The sequence below is a fragment of the Zingiber officinale genome, chromosome 1A (genome assembly GCF_018446385.1).
Source record: "Zingiber officinale cultivar Zhangliang chromosome 1A, Zo_v1.1, whole genome shotgun sequence".
NCBI lineage: Eukaryota > Viridiplantae > Streptophyta > Magnoliopsida > Zingiberales > Zingiberaceae > Zingiber > Zingiber officinale.
The window spans coordinates 112,741,618-112,759,791 of NC_055987.1; the positions used below are offsets into that span (position 1 = coordinate 112,741,618).

At 37.2% G+C, this 18,174-nt stretch overlaps 1 long non-coding RNA gene across 3 annotated transcripts; it reads right to left on the reverse strand.

Moving 5' to 3' along the window:
* Positions 1-12,205: 12,205 nt before the first annotated feature.
* On the reverse strand, positions 12,206-15,982 carry LOC122028721. Of its 3 annotated transcripts, XR_006124936.1 has the most exons (7): positions 15,907-15,982; positions 15,656-15,768; positions 14,922-15,028; positions 14,780-14,850; positions 12,663-12,991; positions 12,370-12,472; positions 12,206-12,263 (listed from the first exon to the last, which is right to left on the reverse strand). It is a non-coding gene; the product is annotated as an uncharacterized LOC122028721 (long non-coding RNA). The 3 variants fall into 3 exon arrangements; XR_006124935.1 differs by lacking the exons at positions 14,780-14,850; positions 14,922-15,028; positions 15,656-15,768; positions 15,907-15,982 and adding exons at positions 14,029-14,162; positions 14,303-14,773 and having other exon boundaries at positions 12,663-13,207; XR_006124928.1 differs by lacking the exons at positions 14,780-14,850; positions 14,922-15,028; positions 15,656-15,768; positions 15,907-15,982 and adding an exon at positions 14,029-14,249 and having other exon boundaries at positions 12,663-13,207.
* Positions 15,983-18,174: the final 2,192 nt, after the last annotated feature.

An 18,174-nucleotide genomic window follows, 5' to 3' on the forward strand; every position in this document is an offset into this window, starting at 1 on the left:
CTCTTCGATTCTTGTGTTTTCTTCGCGCTCTTGGTCGTGTTTCGTCCTTTGGTTACTGCTTTGCTCATCTTCTCGCTTGCGCCTTTGCTTTCTCTTTCGACTTCTGCTTCCTCCTTTGTTCCGGCGATGGCAAGTTCCTCTCAACCCACAGACCTCGCTCTCGGCCCATGGTATACCACCATGGAGTCGCGGTTCGATCAGAGTGATGCCGAGAGCCTAATAAACGCTTTTGATATCGCTTCAGATTTTGAACTGATTTTACCTTCAACTTCCGCTCGGCCTCACAAACCTCCAAGCAACGCCTTTTGTCTTTTCCGTGATCAATTCGTAGCCGGTCTGCAGTTTCCCCTTCACCCCTTCATCGTTGAAGTTTGCAACATCTTTGGCATTCCGCTCGCCCAATTGGTTCCCAACACTTTTCGCCTTCTGTGCGGAGTTGTGGTCTTATTTAAGATACACAACATTCCCCTCCGCCCGGAAGTCTTCTATTATTTTTATTATCCCAAGCAGTCCGAGCCAGGCACTTATCTGTTTCAGGCTCGGCCCGGCTTGAACTTTTTTAATAATTTTTTAATAAACTGTCCTCTTCCAACAAACATTGGAAAGAGAACTTCTTCTTCCTTCATATTCCCGGGCGGCTCCCTTTCTGTACTAAGTGGCAGGTCGGACCGCCCACCTCCCCCGAGCTGAAGAAATATAAGACCCGACCGGACTACCTTCAAGCAGCGAATCTACTAGCCGGTCTGAAGCTCGACATCAACAAGCTCCTACCTGAGGGAGTGATGTATATATTCAGTTTGATCCGAGCCGGACCCCGCTCCCGAGCAGCTTTGGTAAGAACTTCACTTGTACATTTGCCTTGAGTTCTAACTGATTTCCTTCTCCTTTCCTTGCAGCGAACATCGTAATGGAGTCTGTGCTGTTCGGGATTTTGAAGAAGAAAGCGGTCACACTTGAGGCGGCAGCGGCCAAGGAAATTGAGCAGTTGGGCATTGCTCCGGTCGGCTCTCACGAGGATGAGAGCGAAGCGAATGCAGGGGAGTCGGTCGCTCAGGCTTCGCCTGTGGATGCGACTGGCAGTGCAACCCTTAGCAAGGAAACGACCGTTCGGGAGGAATACTCCGAACCGGAGGATGAGCTCCCGCTCGACAGGAAAATACGGCGTGTTAAGAAGCCTCTCCATTCGGCAACTTCCGAAGTGCAAGCGTCCGAGCGGACGGGCACCGCATCTCAACACGGCAAAGCGGCATTGGTTGAGGCGCTCTCCTCTGATCGGACCCCCTCTCAACTGGATGCCCCCGCGGCCCCCATCGAAGCGGTGTCGGTCAGCTCTCTTCCCCCTGTACATCGTCGAGTTCGCCGCTCGGGCATTCTGTCCACAATGTCCAGCCCGGCGTCCGATCCTTCTGCGTCCGCTCATACGACTCCGGGCCGGCGCCACACTATTAGGGCCACCATGCACCTCCCCACTAAGGCGTTTATGGCTGAGTCCGATCTGCCGACGACTCTTGAACATATGATCACTATGAAGGGGCCCCTTGCTGAGATGTGGGCGGACGCCTGGGCCCAGGTGGCCATGATACCGCTCGACAAGCTGGCTGACAGTCACATGCAACAGTCCATAGGGGTAAGCTTTATTTCTGCTCTTTTAAGTAGCCTTCCCGCTCGGCCTTTTAACATTTTTGTGTATATCAGAGATGGGTGGAAAATATTGCTATCGCCAACCGCTTGACAATGGTGGAGGAGGAGCTGAGAAGGCTGAAGAGTCCGGGCGGCCCGTCTTCTTCTCGAGACCCTTCTTATACTGAGTTGTAGAAGGAGCTCGCAAAAACCAAGGACCTGTTAGAGGCCGAGAGGAAGAAAACGGCCGACCAGGCATACATGCTGGACCAGCTTGACAAGCAGGTCAAAACTTATGACCGCAAGATTGAGCTCGCCACCACTCGGAAGAACACCGCTATCGCGAATCTGGATAAAAAGAATGTGGAAGCCCGAGCTCTGGAGCAGCGTGTGAAAGAGCTGGCCGAGCTGCTAGAAGGAGAGCCGAAAGGCCGCTCGGAGGAGGTGACCAAACTCAAGGACAATTTGAAGGCCTTGCAGGAGGCTCTTGATGCTTTCCGTGCCACCTTCAAGGAGTACCAAGAGGCGGAGCCGGGCCGCGTCACCGCCTTAAGGCAAAACTACATCCGCTCGGCAGAATTTGTGGAGAAGGTGTGCGACCGGATGGTCATCGCCTTCGAGTTGGCCATCACCGCCACAGCGGACTATCTGAAGTCTAAGGGTCAGCTCCCCGAATCCGTGGTCATCCCTGCTACGGAGCATGTGTCGCTTCTCACCACCATCCCGAAGTATATTTTTGACTACCTTAAATGAAGTATTTTCTGTAATTCTCCCAATCAGCTAAACCTTAATTTTAATGAATGGCATCTATAACTTTGCCCCCGGTCGGCGAACTTTTAAATGTAATTTTTAGAATGCCAATTTTTGCTCTGTTAGCCTTTCGTTTGAGTGCTCCTTGTAATTGTGTCGACCGGTCGCTCGACCTTTTTTCCGCATGTGCTTTCTTAACTTCCCCGACCGGTCACACGACCTTCATCCCGTATGGTGAACTTCCGTTAGTTTTTTTTGTTAGAAGCGTCTTTCTCAACTGCGCCGCTCGGTTCAACGATCTACATTCCACTTGGAACTTCCGTTAGTTTTTCGTTGATCGGCGCTGGTAAGCGCGAACCATTGTTTTCTCCGTCCTTAGGATCAAGGCTTGCTGATCATCGGCCCTAGATGTTGGGCCTTAGTCTATCTGCGCGACGCTGTCCTGTTCAGGGGGTTTATAGTCGCCGGTCCGACTCTAGAGTTTAACGTCTCCGCTCGACGGTCTTTAAGGCGGGGGATTTATAGTCTCCGATCCGACTCTAGAGTTTAACGTCGCCGCTCGACGGTCTTCATGTAGTTTGCCGTTCGGTGAATAACGCTCAGACTCTTCGCAATTTTTCTTATCTTCAATCCTGCAGCCAAAGGATACAGACAAACGGAACATACATGAAATGAATTACACTGGTGCACCTTTTATCCAGCACGATACGGCTGGAGGTGGTTTGCGCTCTATGGTCGATCTAGCCGCCGTCCGTCCTCATCTTCCAGGTAGTATGCACCCGATCGGAGCTAATCGACAACTTTGAAGGGCCCCGCCCAGGGAGCTGTCATCTTGCTCACATCGCCGACCGGCTTCACCTTCTTCCACACAAGATCACTGACCTGCAATGCTCTGGGAATTACACGCCTGTGGTAATTCTGCTTCATTCTTTGCCTATACGCCATCAGCCAGACGACTACTTTAGCTCTTGCTTTGTCCACCAGGTCCAACTCCAGCTGCCTCCACTCGGCATTGTCCCCATCATAGCTTTGGATCCGATCGGACTCCACTCCGACCTCAGTTGGGACGACCGCTTCGCCTCCGTACACCAAGTGAAATGGTGTTATCCCTGTTCCCTCCTTTAGGGTTGTGCGGATAGCCCATAGTACGCCCGGCAGCTCGTCCACCCAGCTTCCTCCCATGTAATCGAGCCGAACCCTAAGAATTCGCAAGATCTCCCAATTGGCTACTTCTGCTTGACCGTTGCTCTGAGGATACGCCACGGAAGTGAAGTGTTGTTCGATGTCGTATCCTTTGCACCATTCTCCAAGCTCCTGACCAACGAATTGCCGCCCGTTATCCGAAATGAGCCGACGAGGGATGCCGAACCGACAGATTATATGTTGTCAGATGAACTTTTTGACCATCTACTCAGTTATTTTGGCCAGTGGTTTATCTTTGACCCACTTAGAGAAATAGTCGACCGCCACCAATAAAAACTTTCGTTGCCCGGTCACCATAGGGAAAGGTCCCACTATATCCATACCCCACTGGTCGAACAGGCAGGACACAGCAGATGCCTTCATCTTCTCCGTTGGCCTATGGGAGAAGTTGTGAAACTTCTGACAGGAAAGACAGGTAGCGACGGTCCGAGCGGCATCTTCTTGTAGAGTGGGCCAGAAGTATCCGGCCAACAGGATCTTCCTCGCCAAAGACCGACCGCCCGGATGACCTCCCCAAGATCCTTGTATACCTCTTGGAGAATGTACTATGCGTCCTCGGAGCTGACGCACTTTAGCAGCGGTCGGGAGAATGCCTTATTGTAGAGTTGGTCCCCGATGAGCATAAACCGACCGGCTCTCCTCCTCAATAGTTGGGCTTCCTCCCGGTCGGACGACGTGGCCTCCGATCGCAAAAATTCTATTATGGATGCCCTCCAATCGCTCGGGAATGTGAGACCTTCCATCCGGTCGATGTGCGCCACCAGGGACACTTGCTCGATTGGTTGCTGGATGACTACCGGCGATATCGAACTGGCAAGCTTGGCTAACTCGTCCGCAGCCTGGTTCTCGGCTCGGGGGATCTTCTGTATGACAACTTCTGCGAAGTTGGTCCTGAGCTTTTAAAAGGCCTCCGCGTAGAGCCTGAGCCTCGCATTGTTTATCTCGAAGGACCTTGAGAGTTGCTGAGCGGCCAACTGGGAGTCTGAGAATAGCGTCACCCGGCTGGCTCCCACGTGTCGCGTGGCCTGCAAGCCGGCTATGAGGGCTTCGTACTCCGCTTCATTATTGGTCGTTCGGTAGTCGAGCCGGACGGACAAGTGCATCCGCTCTTCTTGAGGGGAAAGTAACAAGATACCAATTCCACTTCCGAACCGAGTGGATGATCCGTCCACAAATACTTTCCATATAGCTTCGGGCTAAGGATTTTGCACCTCGGTCACAAAATCTGTCAAGGACTGCGCCTTAATCGCCGATCGGGGTTGATACTGAATGTTGAATTCACTCAGCTCGGTTGTCCACTTGATAAGCTGCCCGGACGCTTCTGGATTCAGGAGCACCCTTCCCAACGGGTTGTTAGTCATAATGATGATTGTATGCGCCAAAAAATAAGGGCGCAATCTCCGCACTGCGAGGACCAAGGCAAAAGCCAATTTCTCAGGACCAGTGTTGCGAGATTCAGCATCCTTTAGAATATGGCTTAAGAAGTACACGGGCTGCTCTTCGCCGTTCGGCCTTACTAATGCCGAGCCCACAGCATACTCGGTCGAAAACAAGTAAAAACGTTTATTGATTAAATTTTATTTTACTTGACTTATCTGATTGAATTTTGTATTAATTGTCTTAATATCAATAGATAATAGTTATAATTTATCTTTTGTTTTTCATTTACTTAGTCTTTAAGTTTTGATTAAGTACGTTTATATGTTTAATTAACATTACCTAAGTTACGTTTATTTTGACTAACATCAAAATTAAGATTGATTGAGTTAAATTAAGGTCATATCTAATTTAAAGTACAACTGACTACAGTTAATGTTTGAAGTTTTTACTTTAATTATTTATTTTTTAATTATTTGTTAAAATTTCAGTTTTAAATTTCCTTTTTAATTTAAGCTTTAAAATTTATTTTAAGTTAATTTAAGTTTTAATTTTAACTTATAATCTAAGTTTTAAAGTTTTAATTAACTTAAGTGTCTTCGTTTTAGAATGACTTTTAATGTCTTCTAATTTTTAAATAATTTTTTTTAAAAAAAAAATTTAAAAGTTTTTTAAATGATTTTTAAAAGTGTTTTTTTAAAATAATTTTCGAAAGAATTTTAAAAATAATTTTCAAACAGTTATTAAAAGAATTTTTAAAAGTTTTTAAAATAAATTTTTAAGATTTTTAAAACGTAGTTTTAAAGGAAAATAAATTTTTAAAAGATTTTGAAGAAGTATTTTTAAAAGATTTTTTAAATAAATTTTTAAAAGATTTTTAAGATATAATTTTAAAAGATTTTTAAAATAAATTTCTAAAAGATTTTTAAAAAGTATTTTTAAAATAAATTTATAAAGAATCTTTAAAATGATTTTTTTAAAGGTTTTTCAAAATAATTTTTAAAATGAGTTTTAAAAGTTTTTAAAAATAATTTTCAAAGAATGTTTAAAATGATTTTTAAGTTAAAAGAATTTTTAAAATGATTTTTAAATAATAAAATAATTTTTAAGGGAATTTTAAAATGATTTTTAAGTTAAAAAAATTTTTAAAAAATTTTTAAAAATTGAAATAATTTTTAAAAAATTTTTAAAAATTGAAATAATTTTTAAAGGAATTTTAAAATGATTTTTAATTTAAAAGAATTTTTAAAATGATTTTTAATGTTTTTAAAAGAATTTTTAAAATGATTTTTAAAAGTTTTTAAAAGAATTTTTAAAATGATTTTTAAGTTAAAGAATTTTTAAAATGATTTTTAAAAGTTAAAATAATTTTTAAAGGAATTTTAAAATGATTTCTAAGTTAAAAGAATTTTCAAAATGATTTTTAAAAGTTTTTAAAATAATTTTTAAAATGAACTTTAAAAATTTTTAAAATCATTTTTAAAGGTTTTAAAAATAATTTTTAAATGAATTTCAAAAATGTTTTTTTTATTTTTTTAAAAATAATTTTTAAAAGAATTTTTTAAATGATTTTTTTAAGGGTTTTAAAATAATATTTAAAATAATTTTTAAATGAATTTTTAAAACGAGTTTTATAAGTTTTTAAAAGAATTTTTAAAATGATTTTTAAAGTTTTTTTAAAATTAATTTTTAAAAGAAATTTTAAAATGAGTTTAAAAATTTTTTAAAATAATTTTTAAAATGATTTTTAAATTTTTTTTAAAATAATTTTTAAAATGGTTTTCAAAAGTTTTTAATATAATTTTTAAAAGAATTTTTAAAATGAGTTTTAAAAGTCTTAAAAATAATTATTCAAAGAACTTTTAAAATGATTTTTGAGTTAAAAGGATTTTTAAAATAAGTTTTAAATAATTTTAAAAAGAATTTTTAAAATGATTTTAAAAAGATTTTTAAAAATGCTTTTTAAAATAAGTTTTAAAAGAAATTTTAAATTGATTTTTAAAGGAATTTTTAAAATAATTTTTAAAATAGTTTTTTAATTGATTTTTAAAAGGATTTTTAAAATAGTTTTAAAAAGGATTTTTAAAATAATTTTTAAAATTGTTTTTAAAAGGTTTTTGGAAATAGTTTTTTAACAGGATTTTTAAAATAGTTTTTTAAAGAATTTTTAAAATTATTTTTAAAATGATTTTTAAAATAATTTTTTAAAAGGAGTTTTAAAATAGTTTTTAAAAGAATTTTTTAAATAATTTTAAAAATAGTTTTTAAAATGATTTTTAAAATAATTTTTAAAATAGTTTTTAAAAGGATTTTTTAAAATAGTTTTTAAAATAATTTTTGAAATAGTTTTTAAAAGGATTTTTAAAATAGGTTTAAAAATTATTTTTAAAATAGTTTTTAAAAAGATTTTTAAAATAATTTTTAAAATAATTTTCAAAATAGTTTTTTATAAGGATTTTTAAAATAGTTTTTAAAAGGATTTTTAAAATAGTTTTTAAAATAATTTTTAAGATAATTTTTAAGTTAAAATAATTTTTAAGATAATTTTTGAGTTAAAATAATTTTTAAAATAGCTGTTGAGTTAAGATAAATTTAAGATAATTTTTGAGTTAATATAATTTTTAAAATAATTTTGGAGTTAAGATAATTTTTAATATAATTTTTGAGTTAAAAATTTTTTAAAATAATGTTTAAGTTAAAATATTTTTTAAAGTTAATTTTAAAATAAATTTTTAAGTTTAAAATAATTTTTTAAGATTAAAATAAATTTTTAAGATTAAAATAAATTTTTAAGTTTCGAGATTTAATTTTAATTTAAAATTTTAATCTTAAATTTAAATTTAATTTTTATTCAAAATTTAATTTTGATCCTTAGTCATCTCACCCGATCTAAATTTTCAATCAGGGAATCCTATATTTTTGTGAGATGAATTTGATTCAATTATAGGATTTGGTTTAACTTTGTATTAGATTCATGTGTAGCTTTGTACTCAAAAAAATAGGCATTTTTTGGATAAACTTCTGGGTTTTGGTGAGTCGCCTAGACATCATTAGAGTAATCATGCCTTCGAGGTTTCCAAATAGTCCTATCCACTGAATACAAAACCTTGGTCTAACTGGTTAGGATCCATAAAGGGTAGTTTCGGTCAGTTCCACTTAGCCAAATGCACCAGGTCGAAGTCATATCTTCCTAAATATGCATAGACTAAGCTTCCCTAACGTACTATCATCCAAAACTTAATTCATCAGTACTGTTAGTCAAGTTAAACCTTGTCCTTTTACTCTAGTCCTAATTACCCTACCGGGTAGATTGGTTTCAGTTACCCTGTCGGGTAAATTATTTTTGGAGGTGTCAGCTATTCTGGAGCCTCCCCTGAATTATTGACCTTTTATTTTAAGATTTTTATATAATTAGAGTTGGTTTTAGTTAAGTTTTAATGTTTAATTGGTAATTTAAATTTGAATTAATTAAATTGGTTAAATTATCTTTCTTTAAAAGTGTATATTTAATATTTAAATTTTCTTTCAATTTTAATTTTATTAGGTTAATTGAACTATCTTTCTTTAATAGCTTATTTTAAAATTTTAAGTTTTTATTAATTTTTAAATTTGAATTAATTAAATTGTTTGAATTATATTTCTTTAAAGTTTTATCTTTTAGCCTTTTATTAATTGTTAATTTTAAATTTTCTAGATTTTCTTTGTTTAATATATTATCTTTAACATTCAATTTTAAGTTTGTTAAAGTGTTTGATTTTATCCTTATATTTTCTTTGCCTTTTAAATTGAAATGATTAATTGAATTTATTATATTAGTTTTATCTTTAAAATTTAATTTTTTGTTAATTATATTATCTTTGTTTTGGATAGCATTTACTGATTTTATTTTGATTATTAAATATTTTATTAAGGTAATTATTGATTTTATCCATTTTCTCATTTTTTAACTTCTAAATTTGAATTTATTTTAATGTTTGACTTATTTATGTCTAGATGCTTACTTAATTTTAAATTTTCTAAATTAATTAAATTATTTGAATTGATTTGGTCATTGTTCTGTTTGACCAAGTCAAGGTTGATGCCAAATTGATTAGAGTCTTGATTGACTTGATCAGAATCTAGATTATTTTGTGATTTTGAATTAAAATAATTTAGATCTAGTTTATCATGCACCATACTTGGAATAATTTCATACTTATCTGAATTATCATGCTGATTATTTAAACTACTATTAGCAGGGGTATTTTGGTAAACATTACTAACCTTGAGCGCAACCCCTAATTCAGTAGGCTTTTCCATTGGATTTGACTCGAGTCCGAATTCGATTTTTTCTTGATCCTCTAACTTCAACGGCTTCTCGTGAAGTTTGATCAACTGGGTCCAAAGCTCATATGCATTCTTGTACTTTTCTAGTCTGCATAAAATATTATAAGGTAAAACACCACAAATAGTTTTATTTACATTTTTGTTCAGTTCCGAGTCCTGAGAAAGTTTTTTCAATATTAGCACATTATCGAAATCTAGGCTTCCTAAGAAGCATTCCATTAATCGCTTCCAGTAGTTGAAATCTTGATCGTATGGTGGTGGTTCGTGGGGGTTCCGTCCTTTTTGAAGAGGCATTGGTCTTGCATAAAAGGAATCAGAGAAAAAGTTCCAAGACTTGGTCTTAGATTAGCAGTGTTGGAAAAAAATATAATATTTCACTATTTTTGAAAAAAAATAATAAAATATTAATAAAAAATATTATTTCAAAATTTTGAAAATATAATATTTTGTCAATACTAAGCAATGGTGAAGAGATGACAATGTATTTTTCAAAAATAGTTTTGGAGGGAAAAAACGAAAGGTGTAAGGTTTTATTTTAAAAACAAACGATATCTAATTTTTCTTTAAAAAACACTCCATTTGTCTGATTGGTGGTTGCACCAAATCAGAGCGGTACATGCTCTGATACCACTTGTTGGATCGTAAATGAATCGATAGAGGGCGGGTTAATATTGAAAAACATTCGAAGGCGAGTAGGCACAGCAGAAAAGAAAGAATAAGCCAAAGAGAACACAAGGATTTACTTGGTTTGGAGCCTTTGGCGACTCCTACTCCAAGGCTCGCACTCGTCGAGTGCTTTCGTTGGACAATTCACTAGCAATTCGAATAATTGATTACAAGAAGTAAGTACAGAAAAGCTAGAAATAAAATACCGACAAATATAAAATAATAGGAAAGGAGCAGAGCTTTGTCGGAGTAGTGTCGCAACGTCGCAGGAGCGTAGGAGAGCAAATCGTCAATTCTGAGTTGTGTTTTGAGCTCCGCCTTTGACCCTCCTTATATAGGAGGCTCGGGGTGCCCCGGATCCCTTTCGGGCGCCCTGGTGTAATGTAGCAGGCCCAACCAGCGAGCTCCATGTGTCAACGTCGTGAACTGGATAGAACTTGCCTCCGGGCGCCCGAACCACCTTTCTCCAGAGACTCCTTCTCCTGCAAGACAAGGTTAGTCCGAGGCAATGTATATCCTGTAAAACAAATTGTTAGCACAGTTTATAGTTTGAATCATAAGGAGTATGAATTAGATTCCGTCTCTCCGAGATCGGAATCTAGTTAAGATCTCGACTTAGAGTTCCGAAATGGTTCTAAGTCGGATTAGCGTCTAAGTTCCCTTCCCGGGAACGCGTCCTCACAGTCACTCCCCTCCAGTTACTTACCTTTACTTACCTGCCAAACGTCCGATCAGCCCTTCAACCCGTCTGGACTTCGTGCCAGCTATCCAGTCAGCCCGTCGACCTAGCTGGACTATGTGCCAGCTATCCGGTCAGCCCGTCGACCTAGCTGGACTTCGTGCCAAGCGTCCGGTTAGCCCGTCGACCCACTTGGACTTCGTGCCAGCTATCCGATCCGCCCGTCGACCTAGCTGGGCTTCGTGCCAGACATCCGGTCAGCCCGTCGACCTGTCTGGACTTCGCCTGCACACTCGGTCAGAGTGTTAGATCAACAACAAAACTAACTTAACCTATTTTGTCATTCATCAAAACCCGAGTTAAACCGTTAGTGCTAACTGCACCAACACTTTGGGCTCGCGAGGTTATATGTCTCAGCCAAGTGGTCTAGCCGATCGAATCTCTTGCCTGATCGGATCCCAAATATCACAAGAATTAAAAATGAACTATAAATAGAATACAATTCACTACAGTTACTTTGTCACAAGTAGACTTGGAGGTTCTAATAATCTACCGAGTGCAGAAGTTGGTGCAACAGCAACAAACAGCAAATGGGTGTCCTTTGTCGAACGACCTGACTATATTGATGGCAGGCCTTCACATCGAGCGAGGGACCCGAGTGGAAGGGCCGATTGAGTTCCAACCGATTCCTCCACCTCCGATAAGCTTCATGCAAGTGCATGCTTGTGTAGCCGATCAGCCTGTCCTCCATCACAGACCACCTAGTCTGAGTGTCTGAACCACCAGGGTGCCGAACAAACTCTTCGTCGTAGTGAATCACTAATCGGGTCCACGTCAGTAATGGTCCAGGAGCTTGGAGATGGTTCAAGCCCTCGTATATGAAAAATTCTATCTTTCAACCATTGCAAAGCTGTTGAATGAAGATAAACTTTTCCATGTTGGAGGCGCCCGGATCACCATCCAAGCATCTGGAGTCCGTTACGTCAGCAACCACTACAACAAAAACCTTCATAGACATCGATTTTCCACCGGTGTCTATTTGATTTTCGACCGATGTCTATGAAGCTGATGTTAAAAGTCTGCCATTTTAGACATCGGGTTAAAACCGGTGTAGTATCACTTAACGACACCGGTTTTCGAATCGGTTATTAACCGGTGTAGTATCACTTAACGACACTGTTTCATCAACGGTGTAAAACATGTAATATTGTATGTTAATAACACCAGTTTTGGCAGCGGTAAATGACCGATGTAATATTACTTTATAACACCGGTTTTACATCGGTGGAAAACCGATGTAATATGTATATTTTTTAACAGCACAGATTTGATTTTAAAACCGATAATAACAAAAAAAAATACACAAATATTCACAAATTGTACAAATATTCTTCATTCAATAATATCCACAAAATACACAAATATTCATAAATTATATAAATAATCTTCTTACAACAATATCCATAAAATACCCAAACATTCTTTTTACATCAAAAGCTAGCTAATAGATATCAAAATCAAGGTAGAACATTCTTTTAACACATCAAGGTAGAACCGCACTTCAAATGTAATCTAGCATGCATTCAGCCCACTCGAACTGCACTTCATCAATTTCAACTCTGGAGTACTTGAGATTTGTAAACTGTAAAAACACATAAATCCACCATATGTCAAATAACTAAAACAAATGTGTACATGTATCAAATAAAAAATATAAGATCACAAGTGCTTGTCATAAACATGCTTACCAGCGTGTTGAAACCTATTCTGTGAATGGTGGCTTCGAATGAACTTCACGAGCAAGGCCAAAATTTGCTATCTTCACAAAGTCCTTGGTTACCAATAAGTTCTCTGCAAAGGTCATAATCTAGTTTAATAGAATGCTAACTTCACCAGAATAATTATAGGTGCATAAATCACATTTAACAAAATAAATGCTAATCCTAGATAACAACGTTGTAGGAATAGATATGTTAAGAGCACACAAATGAATCTTTATAGGGATATTTGGTTAAAAGCGGAACTAAAGAGGTACACCTACCTCCCATGTCAATAAGTCACTTCCTCGAGTTGGATATGGCTTTTGCAAATCTAGCTCCATATAGAAGGTGTAGAGTTTGATATCTTGAAGCTGCAAATCCAATCAGAAGTAGGATTAGCGTGGTAAGCAAGACATTGAAAATCCCATTAATAGACACATATTGGCCATGAGAACCCTTGTTCTTGTCATTGAAATAAGGTGACTAGGAATAAAATAGGCACTAGGAATGACTAAAAATAAGTACAACTAAAATTCATAATTAGGATATCACTAGGAACGACAGTAGTGAAATAGTCTCCTTTCCGATGCCAATCAATTTTTGTCACAACCTGCAAAGCAAAAGAATGAATAATAGAAAGGTAGTGGCAAAGAACATTATAAAACTAAAATTATTAATAGGTTGCAGCTTAGGAACACACGCAATATAATTAAAGAAGGAATCAAATATAAAACTGCTTTATTGCATAAATTCCTCAAGCCGAACCTTATTTTCTCCCCCATTTTCTTTGGCTTCATTTTAGAACACTTGCCGTGCCAATCACAACCTTCCGCAATGATCCAATGTTTAGAAAATCTTAAAATATCATCTTAAGCATGTTTTCTTAGGCTTCATTTTAGACCTGTCTTTTGTCGGCCTACTAGCAATGATCTTTAGCAAAAACAATAAACTGACTGCAAGCTGTGCACCTAATCTCATTATATGATAATGCAACAATCAAGTTGGAAAAAATTATACTAGATGCCATATCTGTATGACAAAACATTTCAAAGATATTTTTGTAAATCCATTTAGGTACATCAGTACATATTTGCTTTCATCCACATACTGAAATGTAAAAAGGATGAAGCAAAGCTGTCAACCTTTGGTCATATTGTTTGTTCTTATAACTGAATTGTAAAGATCAAACTTGTTAACAGATAGTGGAGGGAAGAAAGTGAAGAAAGCTTGCAGAAGCTACAACCAAATTCAGCTACAACACACACAGAAACATCAAACAATGAACAGGACAACTGGGAAAATTCCACACAGAAACATCAGTATAAAGAATGAGTCACGACTCCAACATCTAAGACAGCATCATCTATGGAAACATGATACTAGTGGAGTTGAAACTTACAGGATAGAAAATTCAACAAAAAAAATAAAACAAAGCCATCATGTGTCTCAAAGTCAAGGTTCAACATCATAAGAAATATGCATACCAAACTTATAAGTCGTTGATAAAATTAATTCTTGACAATAAGGATACTAGTTGGTGCTTACAGGTAAGGGGTTTGCGGAAATGAATTGGTCAAAAAAGAATAAATTATCAAGCAAAGAACATGAACTTGCTACCGTATTCATGTAGGATCAGCAAGTACTCACGTATCTTGACTCGAGGAGATTCTTCAAAGTTTCCTGGAGAATCTATCATTAGTGGCAATACAGTTTAATGACAGAATCTGCTCCAGCTGTGAATAGCCATGGCTGCCTCGGATGAAATTTACAATCTAAAACACCTGTTCAATTAATAAGTTAATGTTAGGTCTAAGATAGGCAGGAATTGCAATTTTTATTTGAGTTAGAAAGCCATAGTTTCTTAATCTAGACGCGGTAAATGAAAAACAAGGAAAACAACAAAGTTTGCAACACAACTGACCTCTGTCATTAAACTGAGAGAATTTGGTATGCCTAAACTTTTCAGGGCACTTTAGGTTTCATCCTGATTCCAGCCTCAAAGGCTAGGTAACTAGGTATAATGTCATGATTTTTATATATTTCCAATTTGTCAGTGTGTATTAGAAAAAAGAAAGAAACAAAACTGAGATATAAAATAGGCACTAGGAATGACTAAAAATAAGTACAACTAAAATTCATAATTAGGATATCACTAGGAACGACAGTAGTGAAATAGTCTCCTTTCCGATGCCAATCAATTTTTTCACAACCTGCAAAGCAAAAGAATGAATAATAGAAAGGTAGTGGCAAATACTCTACCAATTAAAATAAAGTAATCCAAAGGATTAAGTCTATGTCTAGAAACAATTAAGGTAATTTGATGTGCCTATATTGAAATTAATTACTATACAGATACATATGTACTCTGAAGGGGGGATACACAGTGAATATAGCTCACCTTGCAATGCTTTAATCGGATGCAATCATATTTATCATCTCGAACCCATCTCACTGCTGGAGTGGTATTTCCTAAAGCACAGAATCGAGTGCCAACTGATCTGAACAGAAACTAAAATAATATTATGAGTAAAAACACTTACCCTCATCCTCCTCTAGTCTTGATTCCTCCACATGAAGCAACTCCTTGACCCTTGCTTGATTCTCTGCACTTCCCAATCCAGTATCTAAAATAAGCACATCGCATCCTCTGAAACAATGTGTAAATGTATGTCAGAAAGAAGCAGGGTGGAATTAGGCATCGAAAACTGAATTAAAAAAAACCCTAGAGGGTGGAAATTAAATTACAAAAACCTGGAGGAAATGAACATACAAAAGAAATGCTAACCATAGGTACGGCTCCCTTCTTTTAACATAACCATATTAAATTTATATTCTAACCTAAACCATCCAATATCTAAATTCCCATTAGATCTTCAAGGTTACAATCTTCCATAATCACCTAACATGAAACCTAAATGTCACTGAAACCATTTCAGATTCAGGTTAATCTTTATTTACAACATTCAATTACCCAATATAACAACTCTTATCCTTGTTAACTAGTAACACATCATACCCTTAACCTCCAACACCAGAACAAACAAATTCTTATTGACTCTGTCGTGGATCCAGCTCAAAACACACAGGATTCATTAGGTAACATCTACTGCAACTAATGATCGCACAAGGGTAAGGAACAAGAACTAAACCGTACCTCAATCCCCTACAAACAGAACATTACATAGTGCATCTTCACTAGCCAGATCAAGAAGAAAGAATAACAAGAAGTCATCAAAACAACCTGTTAACAACAACAACAGATCGACCTCATTACCTCTGCACCCTTCAATCACCGGAGACGATCACTGATACGAAGAAGAGATCAATCCAACAGAGCTGTGGTGGCCGGGACCAAAATACCAGTCTCTGCTTCCCAGAAAGAACCACCTGAATCAACACTAGAAAGGATCAAGGTTCGAATTCACAACCAAAACCAAACCCTTACCTCCAAGATCGAAGTTAGGGCAACGACTTGTTCTTGCCGACGAACAGGGACAGAGATCGGGAAGGAACAATGGTTGTTACCTCCTCCAAACAATCGATGCTGGCCTGATCCAACGCCGATGCCCTTGGTTCCCTCCCGACAGCCGGCGAAATCCACCGATCAAGATCCGTTGCCGTTGTTCACCGAGATCAGAGAAGGGAGGAAGGGATCGGGGAGAAAGAAGGTTCGGCTGTAACTAACCTCTCTTCCTCTCAACGCTCCAAGGTCCGCTCTTCGCCGGCGCCACCGAGAGAAGAAGAAATCGCCGGTCTCGGTCGCGTGAAGTCCGAAGTCGCGAGAAGGAGAAAGTCGGGGAAAAAGAAAAGGCTTCGGGGCTTTATAGAGAGGTTAACCCCAAACCCCATCCTCAACCTTTAGCAATCAGACGATTAAGAAGAATGAAAAGAGGAAACGAGAGGCTTTGACCGTGTACCCAGCAAGCGAAGAGGCCGAGAAGGAGAAAATGAAGCACGGAGAGCCTTTATGCCTGCAATTTTAGGGTTTTAACAGGCAGACATACTTCGTTATTCTTGTACTGCACTCGATCTCTCTGCTTCAGAAGAAGGAGACCCCTTTATACTGATCTTGGTGTTGTTCTCTCTTCCTTCGGATTCCCTCATGTTGCCGACCAACCGTGCCATGGTGGTCGTGGGCGTCCTCTAGCTGTTCGGATCTTGTCGGCCCCTACCTTAGCCGGGAAGAGCGAAGAGAGGAAGGAGGAGGAGAAGGAAGAGAGGATCGGACGAGGAGGCAGAATGGAACGATTTATACTGCGATTTTGCTTAGGATCGAAGCAGGTGGTTTTGATCCTAAGGGGCGTCGATCCTGGAAGGGGAAGAGATCCAGGAAAGGGAAGAGGGAGATGAGGCTGAGAGAGATGGTCAGAGGTTTAGGTTTAGGTTTAGGCTGAGAGAAGGGGCGCGATATTGGTTTAGGTTTGGAGGGAACTTTGTGAAATGTTATAAATTTTGGCTGGTGGAAAAATTAAATTATTTTTTTTTGGTTCATTAACATCGGGTTTTAAAAATCGCTGTTAAAACCGATGTCTATTAACAAAAAAAAAAGGCGCTCATAGACATCGGCTAAAAAACCGATGTCTATGAGCGAAAATCTGCGCTTATAGACACCGATTTTTGGAAAAACCGGTGTAAAAAACTCAAAGACATCGATTTTTGCTTAAAATTGTTGTTGTTCCACCGATGTCTATGAGGCTTTTTCTTGTAGTGAACGGATAAGTTTGACCAGAGCACTATAAATATAGTCCTGGGTCACTTGGTTTAGCAACAACACTTGTATTTCTTTTTCAATTTTTGTTTTAGTATTTGTACTTCAACTTTTGTAAGAGACTTCTCTGCATCAAAGGAGAACTTTTCCAGTATTTTCAATATCTTGGTTTAACAATCTTCCCAGTTGTAACCACCGGTAGTCTCTTTTATTTTTATGGAATTTATTTTTGATTTTCTAACAATTGTTTTTAATTAAAGTTGAAAGTCACAAGAATATATTTGTAATTTCACATAATTCATCCACATCTTACCAGCCACAGGAGACCAACATGTGTTGCCTCTAAGTTCACCTAATTGTCATCCGAGAGTCAGTAAACTAACAATATACTTAATAGCATGCACAACTCTATTTTAAATCAAGAACATTTTACTCTATAAATAATTTGTCATGTAATTGGCCTGACCTCTTCGTCTTCCAACTTGACTTGGAGTTACTATTTTTTGATTTTTTTTATCAAAAAGGTGTTTACTCCACTAGCACTCTAGCACTCTATAAAATGATACAATTACCCTCATGTATATTGTTTGACGTTATTATCTCTTACAATATATATTAAATTTTAAATTGGTCGGATATGTTATAGGATATAAAATTATAGTCGTCACAAGTATTGTAATAGTTACAATTTCGTAAATGTTATAGTGTAAATATTAGATTAACAAGTCGAATCGACGTTATAACAATTACAAAATTATAACTGTTATAATATTTGTAAAAGCTATAATTTCGTAACCCGTGCAATACGTCTGACTTATTCATAATTCAAAGTGTGGAACATGAGATAATAATGCAAAACATAGGGACATATCTAGGAATTAAAAATGAACTGGGCTTTGAGTACGGGGCAGATTGAATTTTAAGTGGTGAAGGAATGGATTATCAAAATAAAATGAACAAAAAAAGGAAAGAACAAACTAATTTTAAATAAGTTTAAAATATCTATATAATTTTGTTAAGGATTGGTATAGAGGCTGGGACAACTCTAGCTTAAGTCTCTAATTACATAGCTAATCTGTATTTTA